Source organism: Hibiscus syriacus, unplaced genomic scaffold (genome assembly GCF_006381635.1).
Source record: "Hibiscus syriacus cultivar Baekdansim isolate YM2019G1 unplaced genomic scaffold, ASM638163v2 tig00110429_pilon, whole genome shotgun sequence".
NCBI classification, from domain to species: domain Eukaryota; kingdom Viridiplantae; phylum Streptophyta; class Magnoliopsida; order Malvales; family Malvaceae; genus Hibiscus; species Hibiscus syriacus.
This window is the reverse complement of record NW_024062733.1, coordinates 7,898,198-7,925,766: the sequence shown is the minus strand read 5'-3', so window position 1 is coordinate 7,925,766 and position 27,569 is coordinate 7,898,198. Positions and strand designations below refer to the sequence as shown.

The window sequence follows — 27,569 nt, the reverse complement described above, 5'->3', positions numbered from 1 at the left end:
GTGCGATCGAAGATGAAGATTTTCATCAAAACTCTCAAAGGCACTCACTTCGATATAGAAGTCAAACCCTAATATGCGGTTGGCTTCTTTTTTTTTAATTAATTTTTTTTTAAAATCCTCACGTTTATCTTAATTTTATTGTTCCTGCTAGGGTTTTTTTTTCTGCTTTTCCTTTTATGTTTTACCCCGATTTTCGAACATCAAATTGGGTTTATGTAGGACTGTACAATTTACAATTCGTTGATATCATTTGGATTATTACGCGCGTGGTTGAATTAGCAGACGTGAAATTTAAATTGGCGATCGGCAATGATAATTTGTTCAATTTCCGTATTTGGTTGATTGAATGTGTTCATTTAGTTTGTTGGGAGGGTTTGCCTACTTTGACCCAGTGAATTGATACTCCTACTGTTAGAATGGAAGTATTTTATCGTCTGGAAGAATTGATAGTTATGTGTAATTTTTCAATTTTCATGTTGGGAGAGGCATTGGAATTGTTGTAAATATTTTACTGAAGGAAGTGGAATGTGCTAGTAGTGAATAATATTTTGTTTCTGGGCTTTAGTTTTGCTTGATTCTTTGGTTTACTGGTATCCTTTAACAAGAATATATAGATTTTCATGTCAGTGGCTGTTCCAGCATACAAGATATATGGTACAAGTGGAAAATACACAAACATTGAACCTAGAAATTGTTGGATCATAAACTTGATCCATTATAGGAGTCTAAACCTAAACCCAAAATAAATTGATGTCATTGCTTACATCATTTAAGTAATGATGTCATTGTTTACATCAATTTAGTTAGGTGAGAGTTAGGTATTTATTGAATTTGTAATGGTTTAAATTAGTTTATTTGTGTGGTGTAGGATTGTTCTTGAGTAGTATAAATACCCCTTCCCATTTTAGTTTTAAGCATCAAGAAAAATTAAGAGCTTCTAAGTGAGTGAAGAAGCAAAGTCTTATAAGAGTGAGTTGTAGTTCTTGGTTTTGAGTGAGAGTGCTCTTGTAATATTTTTTTGAGTTTCAATAAAAGTTGTTTGTGTGAGTGTTTTATTTCCAACAAAGTGGTATCAGAGCGAGTTGGAAAGATCGAAGGTCTCGACGAGAGGAATCCGACGCCACCAGAATTTTCTCAATATGAGTTCTGACGCACCGCCATGCACTGTCGGAAGACTGTTGCTAGAAAATCGAGTTGACTCACTGAGTTGAGCCGAGTCAGCCGAGTTGGAGCCCCTTGATCGAGTTGTCCAAGTCCCTCCCAAGGCTTTTCGGCGTTCCGGATTCATCCGTGCAATCAGAATTTACAAAATCTCATTATATTGAGAGATATGGCAAATGGTATGGCACCATTCTAAGTTCCGAAACTCAACAACAACTACGACAATTGGAGTATCAAAATGAAGACACTTCTTGGATCACAAGATGTGTGGGATATCATAGAGAAATGCTATAACGAGATTGTAGATGATGTTATTTTTGCTACTCTTACACCAGATCAAAAGACAACTTTGAAGGATTTAAGAAAGAGAGACAAGAAGGCTCTCTACCTCATCTATCAAGCATTAGATGATGATGGTTTTGAAAATATTTCAAGTGAAAGCTCTAGCAAGGAAGCATGGGAGAAGCTGCAAACCTCTTACAAAGGATCCGAGCAAGTGAAGAAGGTTCGTCTCCAAACATTAAGAGGTGAATTCGAATCCTTACACATGAAAGCATATGAGTCTATTTCAGATTATTTCTCAAGATTAGTAGATGTTTCTAATCAATTAAAAAGAAATGGTGAAAAGTTAGAAGATGTGAGGATAATAGAGAAGATACTCCGTTCGTTGGATCCAAAATTTGAGCACATCATCGTGACGATTGAAGAAACTAAAGACTTGGAAGAAATGACGATCGAGCAACTCCAAGGATCACTGCAAGCATACGAAGAGAAGCATAAGAAGAAGCATGAGTTTACTGAGCAACTCCTCAAGCTGCAACTCAAGGATATGCATGAAAGCCAACGCAATGATAGAAACCAACGTGGCCAAGGCAGAGGTCATGGACGAGGTGGAAGTCGAGGTCGTGGACGAGGCTGTAATTACAACAACAACAATTCCAACAACAACTATGAGAAAGGAGAAAGCTCAACACGAGGCCGTGGAAAAATCAATCCGAACTCAAGGCATGACAAATCTCAAGTTCGATGTTATAATTATCAGAAGTTTGGGCATTATACTTCAAAATGTAGAGTTCCCAACAACAAAATTGAGGAGAAGGCCAATTACGTGGAGGAAAAGACAGATGGAAAATAAACTCTTCTTTTAGCACGAAAGGAAACTGATGGTGACCAAGCAAATTCCTGGTATCTTGACAGTGGTGCAAGCAATCATATGTGTGGAAGGAAAGACATGTTCGTGGAGCTAGACGAGTCAGTAAGCGGAAATGTTTCGTTTGGAGATGATTCCACAATAGCAGTGAAAGGGAGAGGTAACATTCTTATCCGTTTGAAAGATGAGACATCAATTTATTTCAAATGTCTACTATGTGCCCAAAATGAAAAATAATATCTTAAGTTTGGGGCAACTGGTAGAGAAAGGTTATGATATTCATATGAATAATTATAATCTTTCTATAAAAGATGATAAGAAAAACTTCATTGCTAAAGTGTCGATGTCAAAGAATAGAATGTTCTTGATCAACATATAAAATGATGTTGTAAAGTGCCTGAAAGCTTGCTACAAAGATGCATCATGGCTTTGCATCTTCGATTTGGGCATCTCAATTTTGGAGGTCTAGAGCTATTATCTAAGAAGGAGATGGTGAAGGGACTACCTCGCATCAACCATCCTGACCAGCTTTGTGAAGGGTGTCTAGTCGGGAAACAATTCAGGAAAAGCTTTCCAAAGGAGTCAGAGACAAGAGCCAAGAAGCCACTTGAGCTCATCCATACCGATGTGTGTAGACCGATCAAGCCAAGCTCTCTCGGTAACAGTAACTATTTCCTTCTCTTCATTGATGATTTTTCAAGAAAAACCTAGGTATATTTCTTGAAACAGAAGTTAGAAGTTTTTGAAGTCTTCAAGAAGTTCAAAGCAGCAGTGGAGAGAGAAAGCGGTAGAAAGATCAAAGCCATGAGATCCGATTGAGGTGGAGAATTTACTTCCAGGGAGTTTCAAGAGTTCTGTGAAGCAAATGGAATGCGTCGACCAATGACAGTTCCTAGATCCCCCAGCAAAATGGTGTGGCAGAAAGAAATAACAGAACAATCCTCGACATGGCACGAAGCATGCTCAAAAGCAAGAAACTACCCAAGGAATTTTGGACGGAAGCAGTAGCTTGTGCAGTCTACTTGACAAACCGATCTCCAACAAGAAGTGTATGGGAAAGACACCGCAAGAAGCATGGAGTGGAAGAAAGCCTGGCATTTCCCACTTGAGAACCTTTGGAAGTATAGCCCATGTTCACATACCAGACGAGAGAAGAACGAAGCTTGATGATAAAAGCGAGAGTTTTATCTTCATCGGCTATGATGCTAATTCGAAGGGCTACAAGTTGTACAATCCAAACAATAAGAAGTATGTGATTAGTCGAGATGTGGTCTTCAACGAAAAAGGAGAATGAGATTTTAACTCTCATACAGATGACTTCAATTTCTTTCCTCGGTTTGAAGAAGATGAGCAGACAATGAGGGAACAACTAGATGAATCTCAACAAGAGCTTGCAACTCCACCCACTTCACCAACATCAACCACTCAAAGAGACTCATCACCTTCGTCATTGTCAAGTGGGAGTCAAAGTGAAAGAGTTGTGCAACGCACAAGAAGCCTTAGAGATCTCTATGAGGTAACTGAACGACAAGATAATCTTACATTATTTTGTCTGTTTGTCGATTGTGAACCAGTGAGCTTTCAAGAAACGGTACAAGAAAAGAAATGGAGAGATGCGATGGATGAAGAAATCAAGGCCATCAAAGAAGAATGACACATGAGAACTTACCTCATTTTCCAAGGGACATAAGGCGATAGGTGTCAAATGGGTGTACAAGACAAAGCAAAACGCCAAAGGAGAGATTGAAAGGCACAAGGCGAGGCTAGTTGCTAAAGGCAATAGTCAAAAGGCTGGAATTGACTATGATGAGGTATTTGCTCCTATTTCTCGATTGGAGACTATCAGACTAATCATTTCTTTGGCAGCTCAAAACAAGTGGAAGATACAACAGATGGATGTAAAGTCTGCCTTCCTAAATGGAGTTCTTGAATAGGAAGTTTACATTCAGCAACCATCAGACTATGAAGTCAAAGGGCACGAAGACAAGGTGTTGAAGTTGAAGAAGAAGGCTCTTTACGGGCTAAAACAAGCACCAAGGGCATGGAATAGCCGAATCAACAAGTACTTCCAAGAGAATGGCTTCAACAAATGTCCCTACGAGCATGCTCTATATATCAAGATCAAAGATGAAGATATTTTGATCGTGTGCCTCTATGTGGACGATTTGATCTTCACCAGAAGCAACCCAAGCATGTTTAATGAATTCAAGGATGTGATGATGAAAGAATTCGAGATGACAGACATGGGGCTCATGGCGTACTACATTGGCATTGAAGTTAAACAACAAAAGGATGGAATTTTCATTTCACATGAAAGCTATGCAAAGGAGATACTGAAGAAGTTCAAGATGGAGAACTGTAAGCCAATAAGCACACGGGCAGAAAACGGGATCAAGATGACCAAACATGAAGAATGCGAAAGTGTAAATCCAACATTCTTCAAAAGTTTGATAGGAAGTCTACACTATCTAACTTGCACTAGACCCGATATTCTTCACGCAGTTGGATTGGTTAGTCGCTACATGGAATCTCCAACAACCACCCATTTTAAAGCCGCAAAGAGAATTCTTCGCTATCTGAAAGGTACAATTGACTTTGGCTTGTTCTATTCAGTTTCTAATGATTACAAGCTTGTTGGATATAGCGACAGTGATTGGGGTGGAGACATAGATAATTGAAGGAGCACTATTGGATTCGTATTTTTCATGGGAGATATTGCGTTCACATGTATGTCAAAGAAACAACCGATTGTCACATTGTCCACTTGTGAAGCGGAATATGTTGCTGCTACCTCATGTGTTTGTCATGTAATTTGGCTTAGAAATCTATTGAAGGAGATAGGTTTGATACAAAAAGAGCCTACCAAGGTTTGTGTCGACAACAAATCAGCCATTGCCTTATCAAAGAATCCAGTATTCCATGATCGAAGCAAGCACATCGACATTCGCTACCACTATATAAGGGAGTGTGTTACAAGAAACGATGTGAAAGTTGAATACGTGAAGTCACAAGATCAAGTTGCCGATATTTTTACCAAGCCACTGAAAAGTGAAGACTTCATAAGATTAAAGAACTTACTAGGGGTCACAAGATCAAGTTTAAGGGGGCGTGTTGGATCATAAATTTGATCCATTATGGGAGCCTAAACCCAAACCCAAACTAAATTGATGTCATTGCATACATCATTTAAGTAATGACGTCATTGCTTACATCAATTTAGCTAGGTGAGAGTTAGGTATTTGTTGAATTTGTAATGGTTTAAATTAGTTTATTTGTGTGGTGTAGGATTGTTCTTGAGTAGTATAAATACCCCTCCCCATTTTAGTTTTAAGCATCAAGAAAAATTAAGAGCTTCTAAGTGAGTGAAGAAGCAAAGTCTTATAAGAGTGAGTTGTAGTTATTGGTTGAGTGAGAGTGCTCTTGTAATATTTTTTTGAGTTTTAATAAAAGTTGTTTGTGTGAGTGTTTTTTTCCCAACAGAAATATGCTAACATTGCATTTCTGAAATGGTCTTTTATTGGGACTGAACTTTCTTAAATTAGTGTGATTGCCGGATTGAAGTATAGAATTTGTTTCTAAAAAATTTCTATACGCAAGATGCTATTGTTAGACAGAGTGAGAATAAAGTTCTGCATTATGAGTTTAGCCATAATCTAGGTTTTTTTTTTGGTTTTGTTCAAAGGGTGTGGATATCCTATTATTTTGATAGACTGTTATTATTTTAATTGTTTTTGCTACCTTCTTTTTTGCAATTATAGTTATGTCTGGGAATGTCTTAGGATATAGTGCTTGGTGCAGCTGCCTTTTACTTCATCATTGTGGTGTTCTACAATTCTTCAACTAATATTTGTGAGTTTTCTTTCAGGTAGGTGATGTCAAAAAGAAAATGGAAACTGTTCAAGGAGCAGAAGTGTATCATGCTGCACAACAAATGCTTATCCATAAGGCAAAGTTCTTAAAGATGAGACGACACTGTCTGAGAATTGTGTTGCTAAAATAACTTCATTGTGGTCATGTTGGAAAAGGTGAAATTAGTTATTTCCCCCATCCACCCCTCTCTCTTTCACTAAATCTTCCTAAGCTTGATGGCCTGTTATGCTTGCTTACTTGTAATAAATGCCTAAACTGATACAATTTTTCATGTAGCTGTTAGATTCAGAAGTTATCTAAGTTTGGTTAGGATGGAGTATGTGCCATTAAATTTTTGAAATCTGGTTGTTCCCTCGGCTTAGTTGCATGTTACAAAATGTCAATTTGTTACTAAACAAGAAACAAAACTTCTTTTTTTGTTTTGGCCTTTACCCTACTTGTATCCCTTTTGATTTTAATTATTTTCAATTCGGTACTAATCCTACATTGTTTTCTCTTTTTCTAGAATAAGGGTTCATCTGCTGATGGTGCAACTGGTTCAACAGCTCCAACAACTAAAGTAAGCTTATAATTTTGCCAGCTCTCTTGCTGCGTTTTCCATTATCTTTTCTGATTCTGAAGATTAATTACCTTTACGCATGATTGCTTGCTAGCAGTTATTGTGCTGTCATTTTTTATCTATATCACTGAAAAGACATTTTCATTCGACATGACCTGAAAAAGGCTTTAGGATTTTTTCTCCTAGTGGAACATGTTTTATTCAATGTTGTGATGGCTAATGAGACGGTAAATTGGATTAATGTAATTGTATATGTTTAAATCACTAAATGTTGTAGGTGGTGAATAGCGGTGCTTTAAGTTTTTTAGACATGGCAAATGGTTGAGTACTTGAGTTGCTTTGTGTCCAAATGCTTACTGTCTAACACATACTATTGAGTGGCAAACAAATTGCAAAATGTTGGAATTTTAGTTTTTCTATTACTAACTTGGTCCCTCTTTTAACACATTATTGAGTTAGTTATCTAATCTCTTATCCAAGTTACTTGGTTCCCTCTTGTTTTCTCTCTTTTTTCCCTTCTAACACCATATCAACAAATAAATGGCCGCTATCCTAGTATCTCTTAATGGACTCCACTAGAACAGTTTAATTAGTTAATTTTCTTTTTGATCAATTTATGCCACAATGTGTGAATATGTTATAACTTAGCTATTCACTCTAACAGAAGTTACATAACCATTATGTTATTTTGATCTTCAAGTTTCTTTTTGAGCATGAATAGAAATGTGTTTGCTCCCCCTAAAGTACGAAGTGATTTTTGGTTAGCCACTTCTGGATTGTGTGCTTATATGCAGGTTGTTGAGTAGTGGTTTTATATGGAAATATTTCTTCTCTTTTCTCATAGTCGATAAAATCTTATCTTTTTTAGAGTCCCCAAGCAAGTGTACCATCGGTGGCTCTTGTGCCAGCTTCTACCGCTCCACTTGCAACTTCAGCTATGTATATCTGTTCTTCACTTCTTGTTAGGTTACAACGTCTCCATTGTGGATTATTTCTTATCAACTCTTTTTCAGGGCTACACCTGCACCTGTAGCTGAATCTAGTCCACTTGCTTCAACTCCTATAGCGTGTGTAACTTATTCTCCGATAATAACTTCATTCTTTTGAAGGATTGGAAGCATGCTTTTGATTTTATCTCTCTTCAATTGAATTAAATAGGAAAGTTACATGTGTTTTGTTTTTTAATATCTTGAATAATGTCTTTCAAATCAGGTTGGAATCTGATGTTTTTGGACAAGCAGCGTCAAATCTAGTTGCAAGAAGTAACTTAGAAGGAGCAACCTGAAGCTCCAGCTGTGGCTCGTGCTCCTGTAGCTGGGAAAACAGCTAACCCAGCATCACAATCTTAACAGTTGCTGGTTGAGGCAGCTGTTCCTACAAGTGAACCCAATGCAAATCCTCTAGACCTCTTTCCCCAGGTACGCTACAATATATATTATTTGATAAATTAGATGACGGAAAACTTAACTTTTGACATGATGGTCTGTTATTGATACAAGGCCTTCCCAACATTGATTTGGCTGGGGATGGCACTCTTGATTTTGCAACAGTCAACAAGTCTCTCTCGCTTTCTCTTCAAATGGATGTATATGAGCATTTTCGGTGTTTACTTTATGCAACTTCTTACCTCAAACTACACTCATTTTGCTTCTCTTTTTCAGTTCCAAGCTTTGCGAGCAATGGTGCGGGCTAACCCACAAATATTGCAGGTTATTCTCTGACCCCTTGGTTGTTCTGGTCATCTGTGTTTTTCCTTTTCCTGTCTTTTCCTAATGTTTTTGTTTATTTATATTGCAGCCTATGCTTCAAGAGTTGGGGAAACAGGATCCTCATCTAGTGAGACTTATTTAAGAGCAGCAGGCTGACTTTCTTCGCCTGATTAACGAGCCTGCTGAAGGTGGACGGGTGAGTTTGTCATTTTTAGTTGCTAACTTCTTGAGCATAGTTGTGCGCGTCTTTGAATGCATATTTGCTATTTTCTGTCATAGGAACGTATTGGGGCAATTACCCGAGGAAATGCCACAAGCTGTTCAAGTCACACCTGAGGAGCGTGATGCCATAGAACGGGTAAATTATCTTCTGTTTAAAGCTAAATCGAATGTTCGCATTATTCCCTGTAATTATCTTTTCTTACCTATCTTGTTTTTTATTGTTTGTACAAATATCTTGCTCATTTTCTTTTGCCTTGATTAGATCTATCAACTCCTGAATATTTGAACCCAATTTGGTATGAACATATCCAACTCAAACCTGAAATGACCCAAACCTAAAATAATTTAAACCCTAACAACTTGAGCCCACTTTCTTACCTATCTTGGTTTTTTATTGTTTGTACAATATCTTGTCATTTTCTTTGCCTTGATTAGATCTATCAACTCCTGAATATTTGAACCCAATTTGGTATGAACATATCCAACTCAAACCTGAAATGACCCAAACCTAAAATAATTTAAACCCTAACAACTTGAGCCCAAAATGATCTTGAAGAGAGTAGAACACAAAATGACCCGACTCATTCTGAAAAACATCAACAACTTAAACCCAAAACAACCTGAACCCGTAACTGTTCTACTTGAAATGACTTAAACCTAAAATGACATGACTCTAAAATTGACTTGGTCGAAAATTTTGCGCGTTTCAGATTATCTCTGTAACAACCCCTGATTGTTACGAGTGACTTGATTCGATCTGAGGTGTCACATTAGGCCACTAGAGCGTCCCACAGTAAAAATAACAGAAAATTTTATTTTTTTATTAAAACATATAAAAATACAAGTGTAGAAATCTTTCAAATCGTAAAACATAATTCGTTCATACTTCCCATCATAAAAGTTTTAGACTCCATATAAAAATCAAATGTGACCTATATGCCCTCTAATTACACTTGTACCATACTCTATAAGTAAAGCCGAAGGAACTCCCATTACTGAAGTCGATAGCTGTATTGGATAGATCTTTTAACCTGAAATGGTGAATAATAGAGTGACTTTGGGAAGCTCAATAATACAGAACTACCAGATGACGCTGAAGGACATGCAGATAAATAACAAGCATAAAAATTTCCTTATTGATTCAAGCATCTATATGTTTTCGTGATGAGCTGAGGTTCCTTTGATATTTCTTCAGGTAACAGACAAGTAGCTTATAGCTTAGAGGAAACATTTAGAAGACCAGGTTCAGAGATTGAAACAAACGTCTAGTGTGTTCCTTCAAAACCAGAATAAAATGTAATCATAGTTTAAAAACAATAGTAGTTATTTCAGTAAAACATGTTTTTAAAATCATTGTAGTACCCTCTATTAAAATACTCCATGTGAAATTCTCCAGGACATCATTCATTAGGACTTACCCTAGACCCCTAGGATCTAGGAGTCCAATATGAATGATCAGAACAAAAAGGATTTACCACCTAGGTAAATCTCAGAGACTCGTGAATCCTACCCAATCAATACCCCAATAAAAACAGTTTCAGATAGAACTAGTAATATCAAAAAACAAAAATCAGAAGTTCGGTTTTTATTTAAAATACAGAGTTTCCCTCCAATCGTACCCTAAATGTAGTACCCCAGAACAGACATCCATAAGGACTTACCCTAGACCCCTAGGATCTAGGAATCCAATATGAATGATCAGAATAGAAAGGATTTACCATCTAGCTGAACCTCAGAGTCTCCAAACACCTACCCAGACAATACCCAATAAAACATGTCATATAGTAATATTAGAAATCAGGAGCTAATTGTACCTTGTGTCAGGAATCAGAAACCAGATATCAGAAAGCGTACTTTATATAAATCAGAGAAAATATTTTTGTCAATAGGGAACGCACTAGAGGATCCATATATTTTTCGAAGGTGCTCGAAAATTATTAGGAATAGAAAGTATGAACTTACACAAAATTGATCAGATTTCAGGATCGATGTCCATATTAAAAGGGTTTAATTGCTATCGGATCTAAACAAAAAATTCAGAGATTGATGCTTCAGGACCATTTAGGATTTCAAGTGTATCAGAAAGGTATTTAGGAACCTTTACATCATAATAAACTAAGATTTCAGATATAATAAGAGCGATTCCATTATTTAGGCCATCAGGGGTATTTTGGACACTTTGATTTCTAATGAATTATTAGCAACTTAATCCAATAAGGGTGAAACGATGATTTACGGTATTCAAGATTCATGTCGATTTATCAGGATATCGGATCAACTCGAACTGAACAAATCCCAACACTGTGATACCTGTCAACCACTCAAATCGATGCACTTCAAGAATATTCACACTTTAATACTGACAACACTAGTCAAACTGATCATCTTCATAACCATCGTTGAACGAATTTTAAGGAATTGCACGTATTTCGATGATATTTGTTTTATTTATGTATTGCAACAATCTCCAAGATGATCGACGTACTTGAGTCGTACTCCATAACCTTTAGGGGCAATATAATACTTAGGTTTTCTCGATATTTCCAGAATTATCCAATAACACTTATTTCTAGGTCATGAGGGTAGTCGGGTCATTTTTGTACTCGAGATTGCTTTGGTCATCTTAGATTTCAAGGTATTCCGGTCATTTTAAAATTCAGGGGTATTTTGGTTATATCAACATTTGAGGTTATTTTTGTCATTTTTAAGCACAAGAGTATTCCAAATATTTTCTTTGATTCATTCATATATATATCATTTCCAGTAATTTAATCATCGGGTGATTATTCCAAAACCATAAATTCTAAATCTTTACTACCTCAGGAATTAAAATCAGTAATTAGGATGTTTCTGAACAAATTGAGTATTTATCAAGTGAATAAGTAGTCTATCATATCAAGGATGACATTTTAGGGTTATTTTAGTTATTACTGATCTTGAGGATTAGAAACCGATTTTCAGGTCTTTCAACCGATTTACAGGTCTTGCGAACAAGTTAGGAGTTTAGTCGGTGGATTTGTAGTTCTATCAGGTCAAAAATGAATCATCAGGTTAATTCCGCTATTCGGGTTAATTCCGTTCTCTTTTTACTTCATAAAGGTATTTTCGTAATTTCCTTTCCAAACATTTTCGACATCAAAACATTTAACGATAATATTCAACGTTTAAAGATTCTAAGATTAATTCCTTTATCGATTAATCACTAACCTTAAATTTATTTCTTATCAAATTTCCAATTCCTTTGTGCAATTCATTCGAGTCTTAACCAATTTATCATTTAAATCGTATTCGGTTCGAGTCCATCCATAACCAAACATGCATAATAGACCAATCATATACATCCATGCATTTATCCAGTATCAACATGTTCCATAAAGCATGCAAAGAGGTAGTAAAGTATTACCTCGATTTTTGTGCATATCAATTGATCAATTAAACTTCATTCTATCGCCCTCACACTTGATTTCGACATCCCATAATATCTCGGATTCATAACAATATAAATTACATCAAAAACGGATCTTAAACTGGAAAAACAGATCGAATCGAAAGATAAAATGCTGAAAAACAACTTATCGGGTTCGAAATTGGTAAAACAACCCCAAAAAACGGACTCAGGATGTCGAAAAACATCAAGATAGGTTGTCCCAAAACAAAGTCAATGCCTGGTCAACTATCGGTCAACGGTCAACGACGATCAGCTCGGTTAACAGCTCGATCGGGCTCAGTGAGGCGGCTCTATCGCGGCTCAATTAGCTCAACCGCAGCTCAATCGACTCGATTAGGCGGCTTGGTTGGGGGGGTCTGGACCGGTTCTGGAAACTCCCTAAGCTACATATGAAGCCCACGTGCGGGTGGCGGCACGTACGACGTCGTCGGTTATCAGATGACGACCAAATTTTTTAGATCTGTAGATTGTCAGCTTGAGATTCTCGTGCAAGCATCATTTCTCGACGATGAGTGGCGGAGAACTACGAAAAACAATCTTTACGAATGATCAGACTTACTTTTCTCACCTCCTTCAATAGTGACTGCGATGACGACACCACGACCACCGGTTGACTCCTTTCAATGCCAGGAACATATTGGTGTCGGTGGTGTCGTCAACGGATGACTTATCGACGACGAAATATCAATGAAATTCTCTTGAAGAGAGAAAAATAAAAAAAAAAGAAAGGGGAAGAAGAGAGAAAAAAACTTATCATTTTCATAGTTCTCCTGAAATGGGGGAGTTTTAAACTCTCCACAATAACAAAAATGGTAAAATTATGCTCTTTGTCCTCAACTTTTCCCTTATTACTACTTTAATCTAATACTTTAAATTAATAACATTTAGCGCTTTAAATTAGGGTGTGACAATCTCGACTCAAAATCAATCAATTGAACCCACCCAATTGATAGGTCTAGTGATCATTGTAATGAGATAAGGTCTGATATATGAACATGCTATAGATACTTGTTGTAGGTAGTAGTTTTGGATGAATGGATAAAAATATAGGTGTCTGGTTCGATAACTGTCACCTATTTCTTGGTTTGAATTTTGTTTTATTACCTCAGCTTTGTTGACTATGATATACAGCTAGAGTCAATAGGGTTTGATAGAGCAACAGTGCTTCAAGTTTTTTTTTTTGCCTGCAACAAGGATGAGGAACTGGCAGCCAACTACCTTTTAGATCATATGCATGATTTTGAGGATTGATTTGATAAAGAAAATGGTTAGTGGAAGCTCATTCCTTTTCATTTTTATTTTTGGGTCTTTGGTTATTTCTGTTCCACTCCCCCTCACCCCCCAGAAATTTGAGTAAAGTGATGTCAAGTGTTTTGGTGTTGACACAAGGGATAATGTCCATTTTAAGGACCATAATATCGTTATGTACAATACAACTGCTTTTCCCAAGTTTCGTGCATTACTTTGATGTGTGAAATTTCCAGTTATCCTTTTATGTGTAAGTGAAAAGTAATGGAAAGATATTTGGTAGTAAACCATAACGTTTACTTTTGGATCAAAATTACAGATAATCTTGTTGTACGGCGGTCTAATCTAAGGTTAATTTGCGACTTGTTTTAACCTAAAAGGTTATACTCTAATAATTTCAATTACAATCAGGAATGTTATATTAAGACGGGTTTTAACCTAAAACGTTATATGTCTATTTTAAAAAGTTTCACAATTGGTAATAATATCGGTTACAACTGAGAATGTCTTGACAATAATTTTAATTTTTAGGTTGCAATCAGAATAATTATACAATTTTTATATTAATTGTTATAGAAAGTGTAATATTTTTTTTATTTCAATATAAAATATTTTTTTATTTCAATATAAAATATTATTCCGTTTGTTCTAAAAGTTGTGTTCTTAAATAAGTTTTTTGGTTATAATTAATTTTTGTCTTTTTTAATCTTATATTAATTCATTATCTTTTTTTTTTGTTGAGAAATCTATGATATACTATTATCATGCTCCTACATATGGGACCTTTCGAGTGGAATGAATATTGAACCTCAAAATTATAGAGTTAGGGTTTCAAGTTCCATTTTTTTTTTTTTTGTAAATCGATATGAATTATAGGTTAACCATTCTTTCCATAATTAAATGATATCAACGATTGGGATTAGTTAAATGTGATGCTTAGTTCTTGATGAGGGAATGCTAAATTTTGAGATGAGGATACAATAGAAAGGGATTAGAAGTATGAGGGGTAAAATGGTTATTTGTGCAAAAAAGGGTGAGTAATGGATCATTATAGAATTTTCATTCATATATGAGTTTTTATCATGAAATATGTTAGTGTTCAATTAAGATGGGCTCAAATTGTTAATACAAAAAAGTACAAGGACTGGACTACGATTTTACTAAAAGTGTAACAAGATATGAACCATGAAGATTTTGTTTTTCAATGAAGTACTAATTATGGGAATTGTATTATGATTCATGGGCTCGAAAAAAATTCAATCAAATAGGATAAACAAGATCGTTCAAGGATTTAGAGAAGGAGAAGGAGCAAATCCGTGAGGGAGTAGGATTGTAATTTGGTTACTTTGAAAAGGTTAGTGCAATCTAAGTCCAAAGTTAATGTGCTTCTCTTGAATGTTATTTTAATATGTGTGTGTGTATATATTAGTTCATGAAGAAGTCCTAAGAGATGCGCTTTTTAATTAGACATAGTAGTATATCATAGGGTTCAATATGCTCAAATTACAAGTTACACGATAGTACTTAGTGAACTCAAGAATAGCACTTGAAAGCCCAAGATTATAAGCAGGGATAGAGCCAAGATTATATATTGGCAGATGCCGAGATATTTAACTTTATAAGAAAAATATAATGATTTATTAGGTATTTAAACTTCAAATTTAGAAGACAATGTTTAACTTGTCTGGTGTTTAAACTTACAATAACTTAAATTGTTATTACACCCAAAAAATTGAGAATATTGTATTATCATTCTTTAGTTCGGTCCTTACTTAATTAAATATTTAGTAAATTCTTTTATTTTTAATTCAAATATTTATTTTTAAATAAACTAAAATACTAATTTATCGAATATAAAAAAATTTATTACAAGGACCGAGGCCTCTTTGAGGCCAACGGAGCTCCGCCCCTGATTATAAGTATGCACTTTATGTGCCCAAGATAGTACTATGTGTACTCATGATAGCACTTTGTAATCTCAAGTTTGGCTATGAGTTTATACCATGGTTTTCAGAATCAGATCGGTTAGTGAATTGGATCGGTTAGCGAACCGGTCATGTTATCGGTTTACTGGTTCAACCGATCGAACCGATCCGTCCGGTCGGAAGAATCGGATGACATCATAATTATTTAAAAAATTAAATAAAAATACCAAAAATATTTAATAAAAAATAATTTTTATATCACAAGTCATATTCAAAGCAAGTCATAACATATATAAGTTAAAAACTATAAAATCAAGTGAAACAAAATGATTCAAATTAACTACAACATAATATTTAAGGTAAAATATATTAAATAATAAATATAATTATATAACTATAATTAAAAAATAAATTTAGGGTTAAAAAAATCATAACAAAATGATATTGTTGGGTTTAATTTTTTTTTAAAAACAATCCCACATGGCTAAGAAACATAGAATAACATCCCAAAAGTCTAAAGAGTAAAAATATGAGAACAAAACAATCTTACATTGCTAAGAAACATAGAAGCGCATCATAACTAACTTCTATAAATAATAGAGGTAATTTGACATTCAAAATCATGGAGCCTTTTAGTGAGCATTAAATGAACTATTCTTTCACTTCAATCAAGCTCGAATTTTAGGCTTCAATCGAGCTTCTAATTTTTTTTTGAGTTCAAGCCTTTTTGAGTTCAAGTTTCAATATTATATTTCGAGTTTGAGTTGAACTTGATAATTTTTAGCTTGTGAGTTTGAGTTGAGTTGAGCTTACTTTTAAAGTTTTCAAGTTCGAGTCGAGCTTAGCAATACTCGAGTTCGACTTGACTCGTTTAACAAACGACGTTGTTTGGTTTAATTTTTTTTAAAAAAAAAACAAAAATCCCGGTTTTTTCCGGTTTTTAGCCGGTCCGGTTCGAACGGTTCAGCGGTTCTGGCCGGTTCACTAATAGCGGATCAACCGGTTTAGATTGAACCAGACTAAGCAACGATTTCCGGTTGAACTGGTTGAACCGGTCGGTCCGGTCCGGTTTTCAAAACAGAGATTTATACAGGTTTACACGAGTATATTTTCTAAGATCCCACTAGTACCTAAACAAATATTAATAATAATAACTATACTCGACAAGAGCTAAATCAACTCATGAAGTGGCTTCAATAATAATAAAAAAGTTATTTTTCTTAGATGTTATGGGTTCGAGTAACTGCATATGTGGTGTGTGTATACATTATCAACAAGTTAAAAAATTATAAACATATATTACCTTGTAACCACCCAGACTATTAAAATAAACACATAAGTAAAATTATGGTTTAACTTCATGAATATGCTTGTATGATAAGACTTTGATACAAAGATGCCATTCACAAATTTTTATATTTCTAATGAAGACTGTGACATCCTATACCCGCTGTTGGAATGATACTATTTAAATATTGAACATAAACTCAATATACATAAAAATACTCAACACTTGTTAAACTCAACAAATCATGGTTTGTTTCTTGACATACTAGCAACAATAAAGCATGTTATGACATATTTATTCACGTGCAAGTTATTTAACAAGCCACTTTAACCCCAAACAATCTTAATTCGTTTAAGGATATATTTTTTTCTCGGTAAAATAATAATTTATTAAAGACTAATCGAATCAAATCAAATTGCATGTCTCGTTAGAAACCTCCCTAAACTTAGATAAACAATCTTAATTCATTTAAGGATATTCATCAAAAAAAACCAAACTAATTTTCTAAGTCATTTAATAATTAAATCCTATGATATTTCAATTATATCCCATGATTTTAAGAGAACACAAAACCATTATTTACGCTTTTACACAAATCTATACACTATTTTGTACTCATATTCACTATCATATTCATCATTGCAGATCACAATGATGAGTGGGGTTGAAATGGTTAATTTGACCACCGACCGTATCGGATTATTTTTAACCGAATTAATCGAATTTTTTTATCCGTTAATTGAATCGAACTTTTTAAAAAAAAAATATTAACCGAACCGAACAAAGTTCAGTTATTTCAGTTGGTTAACTAAAGTAACCGAATTTTTTATAATTTTTTATAATTAGATTAAATTAAATTAAATATAATATAATATATGTATATTTTTTATTTGAGTTAAAATTTAATTAAGTATTGATAATTTAATAAGACTAGTGTTGTTAAAAAAATACTCGAGTATTAAATTTTAATGGGTTTGAGCTGAAAATATGTTTATAATATATATAATACTTAATATTTTCGGTTAATTTGGTTAATTAACCGATTTCGAACTGAATTAACCGTTAACCAAATATTGAAAAAAGTATTAACTGTTCTCTGACCGAACTAATTCGGGAACCGATCAAATTAACCGAACTAATTTGATTTGATCGGTTAATTCAGTTAAAACCGAATAGGGAACACCCCTAACAATAATAATAATGCCACACATATATCACTAACACCATGCACTTACAAGTGACAATATTATAATGATAATTGATCCACCATCAGTTTTGATCACGTGTGCGCATAGTATCAATAAATCAACATAGCATTTGTTGTTATAATTCATGATTACGATATATACTTGTTATATTCATATTTGATGCATTCTAAAATACCACTACAAAGCTCAAAGAGTTGATGTCACGTCCTATCACAATTTTGAGCGTTAAAACTGTAAACTCGCAACTCATATACTAAAATAAGTCATAATGAATGTCATCAACGAACACTAATTTTTCTGGAATAAGATAAATGGCTGGAAAATTTTACTCTCAAAACTTAGATCAAGGGATTAGAATAATCTTAAGCTTCCAACAGACACACTGAATCCTGTGTGTAATTGAATCAATGAATATTCTTTTATTCTTTACATAAAACATGTTCATCCAATATTAAACAAGTTATAGTTCTTAATATTACCACCACAACAGAGGTAATGGTCACTTTGTTTATCACTGTCTAAACTTATTTACAACAACATAATATAATACAATGGTAATAAAATGCTTGAGCTATTATAAACCTCAAAGATTGACTTTTCATTTCGGATCCGTAGTTTATTTGTTCAATAATTGCATAAATAATAATATCATTATTGGCCTACCATAAAAAGGGGAATTCTCGTCTGCCCCATGCAATGTGCAGGGCAATGGCTGTAATCAACTAATCGTCTAAATCCATAAATATTCCGATATTCTTTATTTTTTTTATTAATCTAAAGTGATTATAAAGTAATATTTATTTGAAAAAATTTTAATCATTTAACTTTAATGAATATTTAACCACCTTTGCAAGTAACATACTCGAATTTGAAACTTAAAAAAGATAATAATGATTAGTGCTTAAATTATGCATTATTTTGTGATTAATTACTCCTTAATTAGCTATTTTAAGTTGCTAACTTAACCCTTTTCGTTCATTTTCAATACAGGAGAGTAGATTTCAGAAATGTTACTAAAATTGATGAAATGAGTAATTTTTAATTTTCTGGAATCATGACTGGATTAGTGGGCATGACTTCGTTGACGTGACATCCAGTCAGTAGATTACGTGGAATAGGAGACTCAACCACATTTTAGGGTTTTTGAGGACTATAAATACCCATTGGAGTAAGCCTCAATTAATCATTGGGATCATTGAGATAATTCACTCTTGAACTCTCTTGTTTCTTTCTTTCTTTAGATTTATAAAAGTTTTTCTTTCGGTTTTTTACTTTCAAGTTTACTTTATTTTCTTTTAAAATGTTAAGTATGGTTTCTACCATGCTTACCTAAGTTTTTCATAGCCAAGGGCTAAAGCGATGACTCAATTACATTCGTGAGAATTAAAAACACCTCATACCCTCTCGGGTTAAATTCTCAATTTTTTGAAAACTAGATTGTCGAATTGTCTTTCTTAAAAAATCAAAATGCTTTCACTTCAAAAACAAATTTTGTCTTGGATGACGTTATGGTTTACCGTTAGAATTATTGAATCAATTGATTTGAATTCCCTTGAACACACTTAGCTAATGGTACACTAAGGAAAACTGGGATCGAGATTGACTTTTATAGAGAAAGCATAATTCGAGTCAGTTTTTTTCCAAGTGCTTTTAAAATGTTTTGAGTTAACAACAATAGTCGAAGTTAATCCGAACAAGGATTGTGATTCCTAAAATAGATTTGGGAAATTCAATCACCAAAGAGGAAAATGAGATACAAGGATTGAACCTCGCGGACTCAAACCGACATTTAACTGGAGGAAAAATCCTATTCAATGATCGATTAGAATTTGAGGCACGCGAAAGCCTGAGGCTAATTTCATCATATTTGTTTTTAATTTTACTTTATTCAAGTATTTATCTTTCTTTGAATCATTATTTTCTTATTCAATTTCTCAACAAACCCCTTTTGACTTTACTTGTATTTTTTCCGCCTAGATCAGAAATCAAGAACAATCGTTTCAACATCTTCCTTAGTTCTTGTGGATCAACCCTTACTCTATCTATACTATTATATTTTTTTTAATGAGATTAATGATAAATTTATTTAACTGTGAAAACGACACATTGTCAAATTGACGCCGTTGCCGGGGACTTCGGCAAAAGTTACTGATTTAGTTTTGTTTTTGATTTATGACCAGGCAAAATCTCGGAGAGCTAGTAGATTTTGAACCTGAGATTGAAGCACTAGGCCAGAGACTACGTGGACTTACACTTCGGGAAAGGAGGAAATAACAACAAGAAGCATAATCAGATTCGGAATCAAGTCCCAAAACATCATCCAATGCATGCCACCGAGAACCAACGCAACCCGACTCTGAATCATCTGATGCCGCACCTAAAACTACACAAAATGTCAAATCGTATTCGACGACAAAAACACCTGAACCAATGGACAATCGCACAATCTGAGAATTAACTACGGTACCTGTCGTACAACAGTTCTTTTGTATTTTCTTTCCTCAAGGTTAAACTCCGTTTCAACTAAAGGCGGGGCTTATTCATCTTCTTCCTTTCTTCAACGGGCTTCCCGGTGAAAGTCCACATAAATATTTGGTTGAATTCCACTTGGTCTGTTCAAGCATGAAACCACAGGGAGTTTCCGATGACCAAATAAAATTACGAGTTTTCCCTTTTCTTTATTTGGTTTAGTTAAAGAGTGGTTAGTTTACTTACCGCTAAATTCCATCAATACGTGGATTGATTCAAATTGAATCTTTCTTGACAGGTTTTTCCCAATAGTAAAGCCAAGCGAATTGAGAAGAAACATCTTGGGAATTAAACAAAAAGGAGAGTATTTTTACGACTATTGGGAGCGATTCAAGAAGCTTTGCGCAACTTGTCCATAACACGGATTAACCGAGCAAACGCTTATCTGGTATTTCTACGAAGGAATGCTTCCCATAGAGATGAAAATGATCGATGCTTCTAGCGGAGGAGCTCTCGTCAACATGACACCAAACGCAACAAAGGAATTAATTTCGACAATGGCGATGAATTCACAAAAATTTTCAAGTAAACCCAACAAACGGGTTCATGAGATAAGTGTTATTTCTAGAAAATAAATTAAATAAACTTACTGAAGTAGTCAATTCGCTTGTTGTAAAAATTAGAGGAGCGAGGCTATGCAGAATATGTACGATGCCAGATCATACGACGGACTACTGCCCGATGCTACAAGGAGGTGTTGGCGTACAAGTAAATGCAATGAACATTTTTTAAGACCTCAATAGAGGCCTTACAACCCATACGTCAACACATAAAATCCAGGGTGGATAGATCATCTGAAGTTGAGATATGGACCAAATCTAGGAACAAATCAAGCCTATCAATCAGGGGCCACCTTCACCTCAACCTTATTAACCTTATTTTCCCTTTTGGAGGTACCAAAAATAAAGTCAAAATCTTCATGGGAACGTTTGAAGAACTCAAATTTTCGTAAAAAAGATGTGTTGATGGCCATTAGTTTCGACAAGATTTTATAAATGAGAAATATCCTAATAATTTTTTATGAGAATTTTCGAATTTCTCACAAGGAATTTCTTAGTTGGAAAAAGCGTATGAAGAGGAAATTTCTCTCGTCGAACCTGTAGTCTGAATCAGGTCGTCGAGCTAACGATGTTAAACAAAGTGCTTTAATGTGAGGCAACCCATTTTTGTTTTCATTTTTATTTATTTTTATCGAATATTTATTTCGTTTTTTTATTTTTCTTGAATTTTCAAGTACTCCGTTATTTTTTTTATCGAAATTAAATAGAGTTGGATCCGATGTTTTTGGTCGAACAATTGCATAATTTCCAGCAGTAGTGCAGCTGAATCGTGCGAAGCATACCCCGAATATTATATTTATCTGATCAAACTTAAAATTACAACCGAGGCCTTGGTTCAAATGAAATTTTAAGGCACAGTGAAAAAACAATAGTCATCGTGCAAAGCAATTACCCTTCCTTTTACCACCCAATTCTTTGTTGTTTCTAAACCCATTCCATATTTTCAAAACAACACCCATCTTTTATTCCTTCTGATAGTAAATCCAATCAAAACCATTTTTTCACCATTCACCCCACCTTTTAAATTCTAGGCCCCACCCAAACTCAGCCTTCTCCAAATTTTAAAACAAAAACAAACCCAAACTAAAACATTTTCACCTTTATTCTTAAACCCACAATCGTCTATTTGCCTTCTTTCTTTTCCTCAAAACAGCCACAACCATTTGTTCCCATCTTTTGTTTCGCCACCTTGTCACTCGTATTTTTAGTCATACTAAGCTAGCCTCGTCCGTCGCACTACCATGGCTTGAGCTAATAATCAAGGACTTGATGAATCTTCGTCGTAGTTGATCCCCATTGCCGAAAAGAAAAAGATTGAGGTAAATGTCGAGTTTACTTTTATTACCCTGTTAGTGATGTGCTACCTTTTTGGCTTTGTAGGAAATTTTTAAATGTTGGTACATCCTCTGACGGCTACTCTTTCAACCCATCTCATCGCCGTCATTTAATTTTCGATCGGTCGTCATTGAACGAAGAGTATTTTTACCCTCTCTCTTTTGCATTTTATTTTTCGCTCATATTGGGACAATATGATTTTAAGTGGGGTGGAATTAGAAATCAAATTAAGTCTTGCTTATGCTTTGTGATTGAAATTGAGTTATTTATTGGTTAGAATTGTTGATAATCTTGGTTGTCGATCTCTTGTTTGATTTAATTTCTTTGTATTTCTTTGTGAATTCAATCTTGTTCTTGTTGAGTTTAGGATGCAAGATAACATGTCGTGACTAGTTTAGGTAAAATTTTCTTGGTAATTTCATGAATTTGTTGATTGAATTGGATGCATGACTTAGTTCAATAAACCTTTCATGTGAGTTTTGAGCTTAATGAGCATTTCTTTTATTCTTGCTCTGTTTCAATTGAGTGTCCCTAACTAATTGATTGCATTCTAGAACTTGTAACTCGACGCTTGTTGAGACTACACATTTTGATTATGATGTTTTAATGTGATAGGGGCATTACGATTAAACCAATTTTTCTTCCCAAACAAAATAGTTCACCCTTTTAATTTATCTTCCTCTTAGTGAACCATTTTTGAGCTTATCCTTTTCTTTGTTCACCACATTTTTTAAACCTGAGCCTATTTTATATGTTTTTATATCTTTTTGTCATCATTTTTCAGGAAAAAATTGAGATTGTTTTGAGAGAAAAAAAACTATTCGATATAGTACAAAATCGAATAAAACAGTCCAGGGAATTACACTGTTCGAATGATAGAAAAACAGTGCAGTTGGTTTGAACAGTGCAGAAAAATTCAAACAATGCAGTTTTGATTTGAATGAGCAGAAAAAATCAGTGCAGAAAAAAGTTTGGTTCGAGCAGCAAAAAAAAGAGAGAGAAAAAAATAGAAACATTCGAAGAAAAAGAGAAAAAAAAGAGCGAATAAAGCTTTTGATGGATTTCTTATTTCCCCTTTCTTTAATTTTTACTTCCCTTTAAATAATGTTTTGGAATAATCTCTACCTTGTTTTGAACTTTTGAATTTTTCACCTGATTTTTGGTATTTATACTACTAGAACCTTAGCTCTGTTACAACCTATTTCAAAGACCTCTTGATTATTGCATCATTTTCATATTAAGTAGTGGAGATTAGATTTAGTGACAAGCCTATGGTAATGTGTTGATTAGTTTAGGCTTAAGCGATTCTTTCACCCGAAACACTTGAGCGAAATGAGTGAACCAATGTGAGGAACTAAGTCTTGTATTCTTTGAAATTGATGGATGATTGAAATGCCATGGTTCATTTACACTTAATTGATTATGCCTTGCTTGATTCATCTTGAATTTCAACATTTACTTGCTTTAGTTTGCTTAGAAATCTTGGAAATTCTATGAAATAAGAGTTGGCAACTTGAGGTTTTTAGGATGACAATTGAGAAATGCTTGAGGACAAGCATCAAATAAGTGAGGGGAAATTTGATTAGTGCTTAAATTATGCATTATTTTGTGATTAATTACTCATTGATTAGCTATTTTAAGTTGCTAACTTGGTCATTTTTGTTCATTTTCAATGCAGGAGAGTAGATTCCAGAAATGTTACTAAAACTGATGAAATGTGCAATTTTTGATTTTCTGGAATCATGATTGTATTAGTGGGCATGACTTGGGGTATGATTTTGCTGATGTGGCATCCAGTCAGCAGATTATGTGGAACATGAGACTCAACTAAATTTTTCAAATTTAAATTAAGATTTATTTTTAAATTTAGGAATTATCTTTCATAATTATCTTTTAGTGTGAATGTAATCTTTTAGGTTTTTTGAGGACTATAAATACCCATTGGGGTAATCCTCAATTTATTATTGGGATCATTGAGATCATTCACTCTTGAACTCTCTTATTTCTATCTTTCTTTAGATTTATAAAAGTTTTTCTTTCATTTTATTTTTCTTTCAATTTTACTTTATTTTCTTTTAAAATATTAAGTATAATTTCTACCATGCTTACCTAAGTTTTCCATAGCCAAGGGTTAAAGCGATGACTCAATTCCATTCGTGAGAATTGAAAAGTACCTCATACCCTCTCGGGTTAAATTCTTAATTTTCTGGAAACTAAATTGGTGGATTATCTTTCTTAAAATAAAAACGCTTTCACTTCAAAAATAGATTTTGGATTGAATGACATTATGGTTTACCGTTGGGATTATAGAATCAATTGATTTGAATTCTCTTGAACACACTTCGCGAATGGTACACTAAGGGAAATTGGGATCGAGTTTGACTTTCATAGAGAAAGCATAATTCGAGTCGGTTTTTTTCCAAGTGCTTTTAAACTATTTTGAGTTAACAATGATAGTCGAAGTTAATCCAAACAAGGATTGCGATTCCTAAAATAGATTTGGGAAAGTCAATCACGAAAGAGGAAAATGAGATACAATGATTGAACTTCGCGGACTCAAACTGACATTTAACTGGAGGAAAAATCATATTCAATGATCTATTGGAATTTGAGGCACGCGAAAGGCTGAGGCTAATTTCATCATATTGGTTTTTAATTTTACTTTCTTCAATTCTTTATCTTTCTTTAAATCATTATTTGCTTATTCAATTTCTTAATAAATCCCCTTTTTACTTTACTTGCATTTTTTTAGCCTAAGTCATAGATAAAAAATAATCGTTTCAGCACCTTCCTTAGTCTTTAAATCAATCTTTACTCTCTCTATACTATTATATTTATTTTTAACGAGACTAAGAATAAATTTATTTGACAGTAAAAATGGCGTGTTATCAAATAACAATCTATTTAATCAATAAATACATTGTTGGTGCTCTAATCTCCTTCTTGAAAACGGATAAATATGATTATAAAATAAAACAATAGGCTTAAGGATATATTATAGGCCACTAAAAACCATCGCCATGGATTCATATCTCAAACAGTGATAAAAAAATGTCCAATCCCCAGATTCCCGAGCCTGTTCACCTACCGTTTTATCAAACCCCAATAATGCAAAAGTAAAAAATTAATAAACAAATAAGACAAAGAAACCTATTTATAAGCTTTGATCCTAGCAACTGAAATGCAGACAAGGCAAGGCGAGGCTAGAAGACAAGTTTTTCTCTTTGCCCTTGCTTTGTTCGAGCGTTACAACTTTCTGTTTCTTCTTCCCTTTGACCAAAGTTCACCACCACGTGTGAATGACACTTATGGCATCTCATTTGTGAACAAGGAGCTCAGTTCAAAACACAGGAAAAGAAAAAAAAATCTAGTCTTCAAATCATAGACCTTAGCTTAGCTGAACCTGATTCTGATGGAAAACAACAGCATTAGTGCTTCTGAAAATGGTGATGATCACAAGGGTGGCATTAAGGCACTGCCCTTCATCATAGGTAAGCTTGTCGTTTCGTTTTTCATTTTTGTTAAGGGCGAGGCTTGTTTACTTGATCTAATTGGATGTGCAGTGAATGAGATATGCGAGAAATTGGCAATGGTGGGCTTCAGTAAAAACATGGTTAACTACTTGACAAACGAGCTCCATATGCCATTGACAAAAGCAGCCAACACGGTCACCAACTTCAGTGGCACCTCGAGCTTGACGCCACTGCTCGGTGCTCTCATCGCCGATTCATACGCCGGGAAATTCTGGACCATCACTGTCTCAACAGCAATATACCTAATGGTAAGAATACTTGGAGAAGAAGCATCAAATTTACACCTTATGTGAAGATCTGATGTGATCTGATCTGACGTGACGAGCAGGGAATGATAGTGTTAACGCTTTAAGCAGCAATGCCACAGCTCCGGCCACCACCGTGTGAAGGTAACCAAGTTTGCCAAGAAGCCAACGGGATTCAAACAGCTATTCTCTACCTGGCTCTTCTTCTGGCCGCCTTGGGATCAGGCGGAATCCGGCCGTGCGTGGTGGCGTTTGGGGCTGAGCAGTTCGTTGAGGAGGATCCTAGGCACCCTAAGAAAACTTGGGTGTTCTTTAATTGGTACTACTTTGCGTTGGGAGCAGCGATATTGATAGCATCGACGTTGCTTGTGTATATTCAAGACCATGTAGGATGGAGCTTAGGCATCGGAATTCCTACCATTGCCATGGCTTTGTCCATCATCGTCTTCCTCATTGGTTACCCTCTTTACCGAAATTTGGATCCTGCTGGAAGCCCTTACACTCGTGTCTTACAAGTCTGTGTTTCCGCTTTTAGAAAGAGAGAGATTCCATTGATTTCTGATCCCAAGTTGTTGTACGTTAACGAGGTGCTTGATGCTTCAATTTCCACTGATGGACTGCTTCATCATACAAAACAATTCAAGTAAGTCATCACTTTCAAATTTCAATATTTATATAGTTAACCAATTGAACATATCTGTGTGCAAAATTCAGATTTCTTGATAAGGCTGCCATTGTGACTGAAGAAGATGGTGTTAAATCGTCAGAAAACCCCAATTTTTGGAGACTCAACACTGTCCATAGGGTCGAAGAATTAAAATGCATATTCAGAATGCTACCAATTTGGGCAGCTGGTATTCTGTTCGCCACATCCAATGCTCAACAAAACACATTTTCGTTACAACAAGGCAACACAATGGACAAACACCTGAACAAGTCTTTCGAGATTCCCTCCGCTTCCATGTCGGTCTTCGCCTTGACGTCGATGCTCGTCATGATAGTCCTATATGATCGTGTACTGGTTCATGTAGTCCACAGGTTCACGGGGCTCGATCGGGGCATAAACTTTTTGCAGCGGATGGCCATAGGCTTTTTCATCTCAATACTAGCAACTCTGGTTGCCGGACTGGTCGAAGTGAAGAGAAAACATGCGGCCTCGGCAGACGGCCTAATCGACAGCCCGAAATCGACAATTCCCATCTCGGTATTTTGGCTTGTGCCGCAGTATAGCCTTCATGGAATTGCAGAGGCTTTCATGGTGATCGGTCACCTCGAATTTTTCTATAACCAAGCATCCGAGAGCATGAGGAGCACTGCTACAGCATTGTTCTGGACATCAATCTCAGCTGGGGACTACACAAGCACAATCTTGGTCACGCTAGTCCACAAGTATACCGACTGGCTTCCCAACAAGGACCTGAATAAGGGGAAGTTGGATTATTTTTATTGGCTGCTCACAGCTTTGCAAGCTCTAAACTTTGTGTACTACTTAATATGCGCTAAATTTTATACTTTCAAGGCTCTCCATGGCCAGAAAATGGAACATGAGCAAGGGGTTGAACTCACTGGCCAGGTTTAA

General features: G+C 35.0%; 2 pseudogenes; both read left to right on the top strand.

The window, feature by feature from the left end:
* Nucleotides 1-13,503, top strand: LOC120125082 (annotated as a pseudogene).
* Nucleotides 13,504-26,076: 12,573 nt separating this feature from the next.
* LOC120124744 lies at nt 26,077-27,569 on the top strand (annotated as a pseudogene).